Below are 14,788 nucleotides of genomic sequence, written 5' to 3'. Positions count from 1 at the left end.
TTTTTGGGCCATGTTCAATCAGGATGTTGTCTAGGATTGTAGGATTATATTCCAAAAGTGTGTCCAAGTCCAATACCTTTGTTCCACTGTTTTATATTGATAAATAAAGTTTTATTAAGATAAATATAAAATAATTCAATACACAAGTATCATTTACCTATTATGGCAATCAAGAACCAACGCAAGATATCTCACTACTACGTGTAAAGAAATTTCCCCGGCTAAAGAATTTTGAAAATATTCGACCAACAAAAGAATGAACTGTCGGTAGACCTGTGGCGAAGGCTATTTTATTCTCATGCACGAGTACAAGACCTCACCAAATTTTTGGTACATGTGCTTCTTCAAGTACCTTTTCTCTACCTTTCGTTCCCATGTCTTGTCTTGCTGAGGGATTTTGAAGAAGAAATTCAAGATTTCCTGCAAGAATTGGCGCCCCTGGACGTCCCAAGCGATGGAGAAGACCGGTTACGTTGTGCTTGACAATCTCTTTCGTGCCACCAGAATCAGTTCCCAAAACCTACATTTCCAGAAAGAGTGCGTTGAGGCGTTAAATTACAAAGCACAAGTTTTTATAACTCCATAGAGCTACAAAAAAGAAACTGTATGACTTCTCAGACCATGTATCCATCTATTATTGCAGTCATGATTATCCACGTGAGTTGAGACAAAACAATTGTCACGTACAGTTAGCATGATCCAACATTTTGAAAAGATGAGTGTAGGCAGCCAGCCACATGATTGCAAAATCTAAGTTGGCCATTATTTATTATGGATGAGATTCATAGTGCTTTCTTGAATCCAATAGGCATCTTCATTATAGTTTCAAGAATCACACAACACAAAAGAAGTATATGTACAAGGATGCAAGAAAATGCAAAATTTCCACCAAATTGCGATCAGTGTGACTCCGAAGTAAACAATTGTAGATAGATCTCAGTATGGCATTGACTTGTGATGAAGCTTTGAAAGCAGCATCACCAAAAGAGTAAATTATGGACCATTGTGTAACCTGAATACGTAGGTAAGTCTATATATGTTCCAAGGTGACGCTCAAACAAGACAATAAAATAAGGACAACTAGCCCTGGTCAACTATTTTTTTTTTGGGAAATAGGTCTCTGCAGTGTAATGACCATGGTCAAATTTTAAACTGCCCCAAAAAATAATGACCATTGCATATAGAGAATACAATAATATAAGAAGATAAAGTGCCATACAGGAAGTCCAAATGCCATAGCTTCTATTGTTACTCTTCCCAAATGTCTCTCCAAGCCCCTGCACAGAAGTAAATCAAGGATAATCTAAAATTGTATAAATACTAACCCGATCAGGTAAAAAAAAAATGTCACCTATTTCAATGCAATGAATTAAATGAGCATGAAGGTACATGAAATGTGATAAAGTAAATAAATGTACGGTCAACACTCAAATCATTGAGTCACCTCTGAAAGATTCTACGGTTACTGGCATTTAAGAAGTGTTGGTTGTGGTTTTTAATTTTAGTTAAGCCCATCTATTTTGCTTGAAATCAAGGCCCGTAGTTTTTAGATCTTCTCTAGCCTATAAATATGGCGCATATTTCAAGGGCCACATTAGAGTGCATAGGGGAACATTCTTAGTTGTTTCTGGCCACGGGGTGGACCAAAAACCAGCCATGCTAAATTCATGTGAATTTTGGAATCTTCAGTCATTCTCATTTTGCCTAATACGTTTTGGATTTTTCAGTTATTTTTATTTTGCCTAGTATCTACTTAATTTGATGTTGATGCACAACAAGAAGAATCAGTTATTTTCTCGAAGCTTAAAAGCAAAAACAGGAAAAAAAAATTATTGAACATGGCAGCAAAAGTACAATGAGAGCAAGAAATACTTGTCATAAATAGATATATGTGTGTAATAGAATACCTGAGAGTTCATGACATAAACATCTGCTGCAGCGTAAAGGGAGGCAACACGAGTGGTTGCAGGAGTCCACAATACAGACTCTGACACCTTTGAATGCAAGGATAGATATTTAAGAAGTGTTTTGACATAAAGCGCCTTGGTACTTTTAGATCCAACTGAACCTATGAGAATTTTCAGATTCTGTTTCTTCTCTCCAGTGCTCTCGAGTAACAATTTTCCCACGCCAGCGTCTCGGTCAAACACCAGTGTATCAGGCTTATTCTTGTCGGTGACAATATTTGGAAATGTTTTATATTTCCTCCCGAGTGTACTGTGATGTAAGGAAGATCCATCAAAAGAACCGGATCTGTTGGTGGATCCATCTATATATTTCCAATTCTGAAGCAGAGCTCTTGCGTAATAATCATGATCTATTGCTATTGGATCTTTGATTTCAGTATCATTCAGCAGTTGACCCTGTTCAACCAACAAACGTGATGATTCCAGAAGTAGGAATTGACCCTTTCCAGGGTTTATACTGCTCAAAGAAACAACAAGCATATCGTCATCAGCCAGTCCCATTTCTTTTCTAACTGCACTTCTCAATGATTGTCTCTTTTCCAGCATTTTCTCTGGGGTGAAAGATGGAGTGTTTAAAGAGCAGGAGATGCCCGCTGCAAAGGCTAGCTCATCATTTACCGACAGTGGCACCAGAGCAGGCTCAGTTTTTAAGTGGATATTTTCTTCCTCGCACCAGGCTAGCCACTGTTTGGACTGTAATTCAGAAAGAAATATCAATTTTTTTACTCGGTTGAGGACAAGTTTCGTTCCATTGAAGTACTCTCTTCTGTTCTCCATGATCCACCACATGATTTGACTAGAACCCAGTACAGTGCGTGAGAGATACTGTTCTGAAAGCATGATTTAAAAGATCAAAACAGTGGACACATTCTTTAGCTTAGATGGAAAACCTTTATAGCTACAATCTAAGAAAGTCATATTAAACCAATTGCTGATAAAACACACTAATTTTGCTGTTGATCACAGTCATTTATATTTGATGTGATCCTAGTGAAATGGATGAGCAGGGTCGGGTGCTCCACCGGATCGAATCAACAATTTATAGTGTTTGGGAATTTTGAGTGAGGAAAATGGCTGTGATAGCACCTGCAAACAATGAAAAGAACTCGTGAATGGGCGCCGGAGGGGTGTCCGGCATGGCCACTCCGATGCTAAAGTCAGCAGGTTTTCAGATGAACACAAGCAATATTTGAGAGAAAATATGTAAATGCTTTAGAGTTCAAAGGTTTCAGAGTCATTAAATGATATTAATATATGCTATTTATAGTAGAAAATGGGGTATGTACCTCGATTCTCGTGCCCCCTACTAAGTATGGCAAGTCGGCTGCCCATACTTGTAGCTTCTGATGACTTCTAGGACACTCCAAGCCCAAGTTATTCTGACAAATCAGACTGTATGTATCAATCATACTCGAGTATAGTGCAAGTTTCGAGGTGGCCCGGGTAATAGAGTACCCGGGTTGTTGGTGGAAAGCCCGGGCTATGATGATAATTTCTCGGGGAGAAGCGAAGTGTCCAGGTCCTGAAGAAAGTGCCCGGGCTAATGGCTCTGATATAGACGATTCAAGTAATAAACCGGGTTAACAACAACCCGGATCCTTATGATGGTATCACCACCTATTGGCGCCGTCTGTGGGAACTTGAGCTCAAGACGTAGATATGGTTTCCATTCAAAAATAAGCCCAACTCTGCTTGGCCAATATATAAGTCCGACCAGCTCGGCACTCAAATTTTATCTAAGGATTTTCACGTGGGTTCGAAGTTCAGCAGCTATTCCGGATTGGCGTGGAAAAATATGTGCTATGCACTCAGTAGCATACAGCTGTAGTAGACACCTAATTTAGCACAACCAGAGAAGTTTCACTCTATCGAAAATGAATTCTGATTCAGTATTTTCCAGGTTAGTGATTTGGTTTGTAATAAAACTAATATAGCAGCAGGAGCAGAAAGGTTAAAATTCCGGGAGATTTGAGGCCCCGGCACCATAGACACGAGGCCCCGACACTTTATCTTGAGCCCGGGAGGCATGAGGCCCCGGCACATTTTCATAAAGCCCAGGGCACTACACCCTGGCTCGGGGAACCACACCTCGATCAACAAAAGCCCAGGGCACTACACCCTGGCTCGGGTAACCACACCTCGATCAAGAAAAAGCCCAGGGCACTACACCCTGGCTCGGGGAACCACACCTCGATCAACAAAAAGCCCAGGGCACTACACCCTGGCTCGGGGAACCACGCCTCGATCAACAAAAGCCCATGGCACTACACCCTGGCTCGGGGAACCACGCCTCGATCAACAAAAAGCCCAGGGCACTACACCCTGGCTCGGGGAACCACACCTCGATCAACAAAAAGCCCATGGCACTACACCCTGGCTCGGGGAACCACACCTCGATCAACAAAAGCCCAGGGCACTACACCCTGGCTCGGGGAACCACACCTCGATCAACAAAAAGCCCAGGGCACTACACCCTCCCGGGATATGCTCACTGGCCCGAGGCTCCGCACCTTGGTTATTGATAAGCCCAGGGCACTACACCTTGGCTCGGGGAACCACACCTCGATCAACAAAAAGCCTAGGGCACTACACCCTGGCTCGGAGAACCACACCTCGATCAACAAAAAGCCCAGGGCACTACACCCTGGCTCGGGGAACCACACCTCGACCATTCCCAAGTCCCGGGACATGCTCCCTGGCCCGAGGATCCGCACCTTGGTTATTGATAAGCCCAGGGCACTACACCCTGGCTCGGGGCACCACACCTCGACCATTCCCAAGTCCCGGGACATGCTCCTTGGCCCGAGCCTCCGCACCTTGGTTATTGATAAGCCCAGAGCAGTATTCCCTGGCTCGGGGTACCACACCTCGACCATTCCCAAGTCCCGGGACATACTCCCTGGCCCGAGGCTCCGCACCTTGGTTATTAATAAGCCCAGGGCACTACACCCTGGCTCGGGTCACCACACCTTGACCATTCCCAAGTCCCGGGACATGCTCCCCGGCCCAAGGCTTCACACCTTGATTATTGATTAGTCCAAGGCACTACACCCTGGCTCGGGGCATCACACCTCGACCAATCTAAATCCCGAGATTTGCCTTCTTGCCCGATTTTCCCATTTTGGTTATACACACCAATGTTTTATATCCGGGTTTAAGTTTGCTTACATCTGGGTCACTTACTGATTATGAGGCATTTTATTCATTATAAGGATCAAGATCCCGGGTACTTATTTGAAGTTACCGGTTAAATCGCAACACTTAGAAAATTTCCTGATTATTTTGTACACAAGCAATTATGTTACTCGGGTCTTTGAAGATTTATCAGGATATGACTGCAAAAATGATAAAGGAAAAATGAAGATTTCATTAATAAAAGCCCGAAGGCCGAGAAATTACAAATAAAAGCAGGAAAAAGAAGAAAAACGTGAGTGCAAATCCTATTCTATGTCCGGTTGCTCGGACCCTAGCTGATCTTCTTCATCCTCGGAGTCTTCTCTCTCCTCCTCCCCGGCCTTTTGAAGTGATGCAATGGCTAGCCTAAAGTCTTGGAAGTTAGACTTATCTTTAGGCAAGAGCCCGGCTTCTTCAAATTGTTTGTGACATTTGTTGAAACCGGTCTCGAAGAGAGGATAAGCCCGATCTTCAATTGCTGCCTTGAATTCTGGGGATGTGAGGAAGGAGGTCTGAAGTTGCTCCCTCTTTCGCTCAGCCTCAGCCAGGGACTCCTTCGCGGCATCCGTCCGGGACGTCTGCTCAGTCATACCTTCTGCCAGAGATTTATTCTTGCCTTCAAGAAGAGAGATGTGTTCTCGAAGGGATTCCTCCCAGGCAAGACTTTCTTGTAAATCATCCCGGGCTGCATCCAGCGAGGCATGAAGGAAAGGCTGTTCGGATAGGGGGGCTCTTGAAGTGGCTCCTGAAGGGCCTGTTGGAGGGGAGAGGTGCTGGATTGGCTTGCCCGAGAGGAACCTTGGCCTCCTGCTGATAATCTTCGACCAGAATCAACTCGGGGCTTGTGATAGCCTTTCGTTTCCTCTGCCGAAGGGGGATATGATCTTCTTCATCCTCCGAGGAGCCAGGCGCCTCCCGTTTTTGCTCAGTATTTGCCCGGGCTAATTCCTTCTCCCGGACCGCCGCCTCCTCGGCTGCTTGTTTCTTCCTTTCAGCATCAGCCTTCCGGGCTGCCAGCTTCTTCTCCTTGGCTAGCCGCTCAGCCTCCCACTTTTTTGCAAAAGCTTCTTGCATCTTATCTGCATTTATGAAAAAACAAAGGTCATCACAAGAGACAAACATAAATGAAGAAAAAGAAGGACAAGACAGGGAAAAGAAAGTTACCGGGCTGAGGGCCCGAGCCAGCCGCCTCATCAATCGCCCGGTCTATAGGGTCTTCAGCTCGGGCACTCAACCCATAGGCAACCAGATTCTCCTGAGAGATAAGGGTAGAGGAGGAGTATCTTTTGCCCTCTACCAAGTCTTGGCTTCGTGTATAAAACTCCTCAAATTTATAGGCACGGGGAAGGGTGGGTTGTTGAGGAAGGGAAGTAAGAAACTCTGTTAAACAGAAGAGAGGACCCGAGAGTCGAATATAAAAGAATCTTCCTTTCCACCCCTTCTGGGAAGAAGGGATGTCATCAAGGAACCGGACATTTAGCCGGGCAGTGAGGGAGAAGGCATTATCTCCCAGTCTACAAACGAAAAAATAGTGGAGAATGAGGGGAGTGATAAGGAGATTATTCATTTTGAAAAAAATATAGGTCGAGGCCATAATGCGGAAGGAATTCGGATGGAACTGGTTAATGGGCCCGCCAAAGAATTCAGCAACCTCGATATAAAACGGAGGGAGGGGAAAACGAAGACCATTTCTGACTTGGTCTCGAAAGAAAGTGGTATACCCGGAGGAGGGTTATTCGCTCTATCGGAAGGACCGGGAATCAGAATGGAAAAATCAGAAGGGATAGACCCTAGAACCCGGAGCTCCTCGTCCGCCCCCGAGCGCAAAGTGCTGCTCATTGAGGAGAACCAAGGAACTCCCGGGGCCTCAGTAGAAGGATGGTCAGAAGCGCGGGCTTTGCCCTTACCCTTGTCCTTCTTTAGGACCCGGGAAGTGCCCGAAGAAGAAGGTTTAGTTTGGTGGGCGGTAGGCGTTTTAGAGGTTTGAGTAAAACGACGGCGAGGAGGAGAAGGGGGGGAATCGGAGCGCATCGCGGTGGACTCATACCCAGATGAGCCTCGCGCATTGGCTCCCGAGATGGAAGAAGTAGAATTAGACATGGATTAGAGAAAAGTAACTTACGAGTTTTTGAAGGAACTAGTTGCAGTGGCACAAGGTCGCCGGAGATGGAGGAGTTTTACGCGCCGGAAAGCTGAGAGGAAAATTTGCAAGAGCTTCGCCGCAAATTTGAATTTGAAAGTAATTTTTGAAAAAAAAAAGGACTAATATATGTAGGCGATGAGGGGAGATCTCGGTCGTTAATCTAGATACACGTGGACGATCAAGATGTCCCTCGTAAATTGTACCGGGCATATGAAAGAACGTGCGTGAATGTCAATGTGTCAGACTTATCAGATCCTCGGAATATGAAACGATTTTCGGCGGTATAAATGCTAAAGAATGGGTAATAATGACACCCTTTGGACTACCCAATAATACTCAAAAGACAGAATATCAAAGCCCGGGAGATTTGAGGCCCCCGCATCTTATCAAAACCCGGGAGATTGTAGGCCCCGAGATATTACCTTAAAAACGGGTGGTGTCAGACTCTGGTATCTCATCCCATCTATGGGATATTTGAAGCCACCGATGCTCTTACACATTCTGAGTTGCGTGCTGAATAATAATGCAAGTATGACTGATCGGGACAGCGAGCAAGACTCTAGCCCGACTATTTTAGGGATGGGTGTTGATACCCTGATAAGGATCCGGGTTGTTGTTAACCCGGTTTATTACTTGAATAGTCTATATCAGAGCCATTAGCCCGGGCACTTTCTTCAGGACCCGGACACTTCGCTTCTCCCCGAGAAATTATCATCATAGCCCGGGCTTTCCACCAACAACCCGGGTACTCTATTACCCGGGCCACCTCGAAACTTGCACCATGCTCGAGTATGATTGATGCATACAGTCTAATCTGTCAGAACAACTTGGGCTTGGAGTGTCCTAGAACTCATCAGAAGCTACAAGTATGGGCAGCCGATTTGCCATACTTAGTAGGGGGCACAAGAATCGAGGAACATACCTCATTTTCTACTATAAATAGCAGATATTAATATCATTTAATGACTCTGAAACCTTTGAACTCTAAAGCATTTACATATCTTCTCTCAAATATTGCTTGTGTTCATTTGAAAACCTGCTGACTTTAGCATCGGAGTGGCCACGTCGGACACCCTTCCGGTTCCCATTCATGAGTTCTTTTCATTGTTTGCAGGTGCTATCACAGCCATTATCCTCACTCAAAATTCCCAAACACTATGAATTGTTGATTCGATCCGGTGGAGCACCCGACCCTGCTCATCCATTTCACTAGGATCTCATCAATATTCATTCTGATAAATCCAAGCACATATTTTGATAAATCCAAGCACAACAAAATGTAGATATGATATCACAGCAAGTAGTTAGTTAGGTATACACTGCAAGTCTGACTTTTTAACACTACTAGGAAGTTGAAATCTATTATTGTGGTGTAAATGCACCTCAACCACTGCATAAGTGTCAACCATTTGGTACACAGCTTGACATATTGGAGTGGACATGAACCTAAGGGGTAGAGTTATATGAATTTTCCATTCACCACAGCAGAAACTGGGAGAGTTTAACAAATTTTCTGTTTACAGCTGCAGAATCAAACAAACATGAACCTAAGGGGCAGAGTTAAGTGAATTTTCCATTCACCACAGCAGAATGTGGGAGAGTTTAACGGATTTTCTGTTTACAGCTGCGGACTCAAGCAAATGCTTAGGAAACATACCAATTATGGTATAAACAACCATACATTTCAGTAATTTGATAGTGGATTAGAATAATCAGGTAGAAGCAAGGAATATTTCACATGCCTTGAAATTGGATTTTTTCACTTGCGTAGCAGCGGATGCACGTATTACCTTGACTAACATAATTAATAAATTAATAATGACAGATATAGAGAAAGTAGTCAGAGAATGTAAACTTTGAGGACAGAACTGATTCTTGTATATGCTCACCAATCCAGGATGCACAAACAGCGGACCCTGCAATGATGAGATCTGCTCTCATTGATGTTTTGAAGCTTAGATCAGTTTTGTCCGGGAGCACTTTGATTTTTCTTCTAGAAAGTTCTTTCAGCAAACCACCGTTCTTATTCAGAACTATGACAGAAATTGTGGCTCCACAGCTCAAAAACTCCGAAGCCAACTCTAACATAGCAAGTGGAGCTCCAGTCATGGACAGCTCATGGAAGATCAAGACAAACTTCCTAGACCAAACTAGACGTGCAAATGCCCCCTTTCTGTCACAGGTACCTGACCGTTTCTCAGGACTCCACTCTAAAACTGTATCCTCTATAGAGCCAAATGGGCCAACAAGATGCCCATGAGTCATATTTTGCATTGGAACTTCCTCTTCTTCCACGCCATCTTCACTTTCTATATCTCTCAGAACCACGTTCGGTAACTTACCTAGGCTCTTTCTACGAGAACTTCGTCCTGATTTATTGCTTCTTTTCTTTGAAAAACTGTTTTTTTCAATGAAATGTCACTTCCATTCTTTGAGAGAACCACGTCCATATTCTTCAAACTAGACTGATTCTTATCAGTCTGCAACTTAACTGCCATAGAACCGACATCAGCAATCAAATCTCTCCTATTTTTTTGTAGTGGTTCGGAATACTCACCGCTCGACTCACCACCACATCCACCACTAAAAAGATCTTCCTTATTATCTCCATGAGCCCATTTCGATTGGAAATAAAACCCAGCATAAGCCCAAAGAGTGATCAAAAGCAACGAAATCACAACACGGTTTCCTCTGAACCATTGACAGCTAATGCCACCACCCCTAATCTCTTTCCTCGGACTGCGACCAGAGTTCAATCTCCTGAAAGACGGAGAACCCCTTGTTGTTGACTTCCCTGATGAACTCGACTTGAACACACCACCACTAGGCCTCAAAGGTGATGGACGAATTACATTGCCTTCCTCATCACTGATGAAAGGAATATTTTATTCCTTTATTATTTTGATAAATTGATAATATCAATTTATGATTTTGCTTTTCTAGATTATTGTTTGATTTATTTTTAGATTATCAAATCTTGCTTGATTTAATTCTAAATGATAATATCTTCGTTTACTTATTTCTAGATTACAAAATCTTGCTTGATTTATTTCTAGATGATAAGATCTTGCTTGATTTATATTTAGATATTATAGGATTTGTTTTTAATATGATTTTTATCTCCAAGATATTTTATCCTTGTTAAAAAGAGGTTTATATCTAACGAAAATCGTGTTTTTCATATTTTGTAGGACTCTTTATGAAATAACTTTTAGGTCAAGCCATGGACATAAGCATGAATAGCCTTGCAGCCGTATATAAGAGTTCTGGGAGAGAGAATGGGCTTTTGAGAGAAAAGAAGTTTTGAGAGAGAAAAGATTTTCGTGGGGTTGCAGGAAGAGTGTTCTTTTGTGTCTTCGTGAGCTTTCTCGTGTGTGATCTCTGCGTGGTTTTTTTCGTGGACTTAGTGCATAGTCCTTTTACAGAGATTACTGAAGAATATTTTTAATGTTGAAGACTTTGTGTGATTGAGTCACAGACTTTGCCGTGTTGCCGATTGGTGTTGCCAACACTCAAGAACAACACTGACGCAGAGTGTTGATCGAAGAGTGTCTTCATTTGGTTTTAAGCAACACGCTTTTTATTTTATGCATCTAGTTTTTATGCGATTTATTTTGATGCATTTTTAATTCCTTGGAGTATCAAGGAATTTGATTTTGTTTTCTCACTAGTATTGTTTTTGGTGTAAACGATTTACATAATTTTTCTAGTGAATTTTTTGTCATGAGGCATCGCACAAGTATTCGTACTTGTGCATAATTTAAATCTGATATTAATTTATTAAAGTTATACTTGTGTGTTAATACTTAATTTCCGCTGCATGTTGTGTGCTCGTGTTAACAACACTAGAGCACAACACTAACTTCTGATACACACATAATAATATTTCAATTAATTTCCTGTACGTTTATGAGCAACAATTCCTTACCACTGAAATTCTAGATCACCCTACTATTATAATTCCAAATGTGCATACAACAAACCGATAATCACAATCACCAAAATCATTGCCCGTGCATTCTCTTCTTCGTGAAATTAGACATCCAAAGGATACCATTGAATCAACAGCTGGTGGAAAAAATATTAAACAGCAATGCGCAACACGCCAGTCCAAGAAAGCATAAGTTCCAGAAATCAAGAAATAAAAACAACAATGCCTCAAGAAAATGTGAGGCTAACTAGTTTATGCAAATACGAAACCAAAGTGCCCAGCAAGAACTACCAATAAGAAACAGCACTCAATTCTTGAATAATCAAACCAATAAACTGTCAATCCAATACATGACAACACAAACGAAAAAAAAAAAGAATAAAAAAAAACAACTACTCTTAGAATCCAAAACTCATCGGAACTCACGGAATGGTGTGCCATAGAATTAAACTATGCCAGCAGCAGCTACCAAGTTATCCCCGCATAAAGTTTCAGCAAGTAAACAAAGTTTACGCACACAAGTAAAACTCAATCTTGAAAAAATTACATAGAAGAACTCGGAACTGAAGATCTTGAGTTTAACTGCCAACGCCACCGACAAATTCCATCCACATGTTCACATCACTCCATCATTAGAACTTATCCCAGCTCCGACTGCAACTCCGTCGACTTCTAGAGAAAGGAGGAATTGCTCCCCATTATTGAAGTAGAAACAGTAGGAAGGCTGGGGTGGCATGGGTGAATAAGTTCGCTCGTGTAAACTGCAGTTGGGTCGACGACTAATTAATTTTTTTTTAAAAAAATAATTATATATATTAATTTTAAGACAATAATATTTTGAATGGGAAAAGCGTTGCTTTCATTGATAATATTACATGTTTATATACATCCTAATACAAAGCTTAGCATAAATAAGCACAATCAAATCTCCTAAATATCTACACTAATCAAGGAAAGAATACATATATACAATATTTGTTTCCAATACCCCCTCTCAAGTTGGAGCATGCAAATTGTGAATGCCCAACTTGCGAAGTAAATGGTCGAATGAGTGTTTTCCTAGCGCTTTTGTAAACAAATCAGCGAGTTGTTCGGAGGTCTTGACATGTGCTGGCTTGATCATGCCATTGTGTATGGCATCTCGTACAAAGTGACAATCGATCTCGATGTGTTTTGTTTGCTCATGAAACACCGGGTTGGCCGCGATATGTAATGCAGCTTGACTGTCACAATATAAATTAATAGGAGTCGGATGATCCACATTGAGCGCTAAAAGAAGCTCTTGTAGCCATTTCAGTTCACACGTAGTTGCAGCCATCGAACGATACTCCGCCTCAGCCGAAGATCGTGATACTATATGTTGTTTCTTAGTCTTCCAAGAGATCGGTGAATTCCCAAGAAGAATGAACCATCCAGTCAGAGAACGACGCGTAAGCGGGCAACCAGCCCAATCAGAGTCGCACCAAGCATACAAACGCAAATCACTGTCGGATCGCAACATAATTCCTTGCCCAGGCTTCCCCTTCAAGTAACGAACAACACGCAGCGCAGCCTCCCAATGCGGTTCTCATGGATGTTGCATGAATTGAGCTAACACATGAACACAATAGGCTAACTCAGGACGTGTAACCGAGAGATAAATAAGCCGTCCCACCAACCGTCTGTAAGCTTCAGGATTGGCGAGAGGAGCTCCAGTGACCAATGCCAAGTTATGATTTTGCTCGAGTGGGATAGAGGCAGGCTTTGCACCAAGTAATCCGACCTCAGATATAATATCTAATGCGTATTTTCGTTGACATAAGAAGATACCTTCAGAATTTCTAGCCACTTTGATCCCCAAGAAATATTTCAATGTTCCCAAGTCCTTCATATGAAAACATTTGCTCAAGTATGCTTTGAAACTTCTAATGGCTTCATGATCGTTTCCCGAGACAATAAGGTCATCGACATACACGAGAACATGGAGTTGGATCTTGTCCCTTCTCAAAGTGAAAAGAGAGTAGTCGGAGTAGGATTGGTTGAACCCATAATGCTTCAAAGCAGCGGCCAATTCTGCGAACCAACACCTAGGAGCCTGTCGTAATCCGTACAACGACTTATTTAGACGACAAACCATCCCTGGTTTCCCCGAATCGAAACCAGGAGGCATACTCATGTACACTTCTTCATTCAAATCCCCATGTAAGAAAGCATTATGTACATCCATTTGATGAATTTCCCAATCTTTAGTTGCTGCCACTGCCAGAAAAGCACGGATTGTAACCATTTTTGCCACCGGTGCAAACGTCTCATGATAGTCAATCCCTTTAAGTTGTCGATTTCCTAGAATCACCAGTCTGGCCTTGTAGCGCTCGACAGTGCCATCAGCATTGTATTTGATCTTGTACACCCACTTACAATTGATGGCTCTTTTTCCATGTGGCAAAGGCACTACAGTCCATGTCACATTATCCTCAAAAGCTTGTATTTTTTTCTGCATCGCGTCCCTCCATTTCTCATCTTGCACTGCTGTACCAAACGAACTTGGTTCCACACCCCTAGTTACAGCTGCCAAGAAAGCACGATGTGCCACAGAGAATTTATCACAGTTCACGTAATGTTCAATGGGATAGAGACTACCTGAGGAATGCATGTGGTCAGGTGAGCTTGGAGAGGGGTTCAAGGACGAAGCGGACTTCTGAACTGTGTGCAAGACATAATCATGTAGGCGAGTGGATTCTCGTCGCTGTCTGTGACCACGCCCCAATGGTTCTTCGGTTTTGTTGTTGATATCTTCGTTAATGCCACCCCTAACTTCTGTTATTTCGACAGTTTGGACTCCATCAAGTTGTCCTCCTGTTATGTCTCCATTTGCACTAGAATCTTTTCCTTGTTCGATCGTCCGTGAGGACATTTCTTCTTCACCAAAATAACCATCAGTCCTATTATCGTTGAATTTGTCATGTTCAACCTTATTCTCGTAAGGGAACTCTTTTTCCACGAATACAACGTCTCTCGAAACAAAGAACTCCTTTGAATCAAGATCATACAAGCTCCATCCTTTCTTCCCAAATGGGTATCCAACAAAGACGCATTTCCTACTTCGACTAGCGAATTTATCACCACCACGTTTCTGATTATGAGCATAAGCCAAGCAACCAAAAACTCGGACATTCTTATATGAAGGAGCATGACCGAATAACAATTCATACGGTGTCTTTCCTTCTAGAAGAATAGAAGGAGTATGATTAATCAGGTACGCAGCTATCAAGACACACTCTCCCCAAAACTCAATAGGTAGACTAGCTTGAAAGCGCAGTGATCGTGCGACATTGAGGATGTGGCGATGTTTACGTTCCACTCTTACATTTTGTTGAGGAGTTCCAATACACGAATTTTGATGTATTATCCCGTTTTCCACAAAATATTTACTCAAACAAGTAAACTCAGTTTCATTATCACTTCGCACAATTTTCACATGTTTATTAAATTGTCTATGTATCATAGTGATAAAATTTTGAAGAGTTTGTCCCACCTTGACTTTATCGTTCAATAAATAGACCCACACTCCTCTGGAATGGTCATCAACAATTG

The 14,788-nt window shown here is 42.4% G+C and overlaps 1 pseudogene; it reads right to left on the bottom strand.

The window, feature by feature from the left end:
- Positions 1-97: 97 nt before the first annotated feature.
- On the bottom strand, positions 98-11,951 carry LOC142529419 (uncharacterized; annotated as a pseudogene).
- Positions 11,952-14,788: the final 2,837 nt, after the last annotated feature.

The sequence above is a fragment of the Primulina tabacum genome, chromosome 16 (genome assembly GCF_025594145.1).
Source record: "Primulina tabacum isolate GXHZ01 chromosome 16, ASM2559414v2, whole genome shotgun sequence".
Classification (NCBI taxonomy): domain Eukaryota; kingdom Viridiplantae; phylum Streptophyta; class Magnoliopsida; order Lamiales; family Gesneriaceae; genus Primulina; species Primulina tabacum.
The sequence above is the reverse complement of the archived record's forward strand: the minus strand, read 5'-3'. Positions and strand labels throughout refer to the sequence as shown.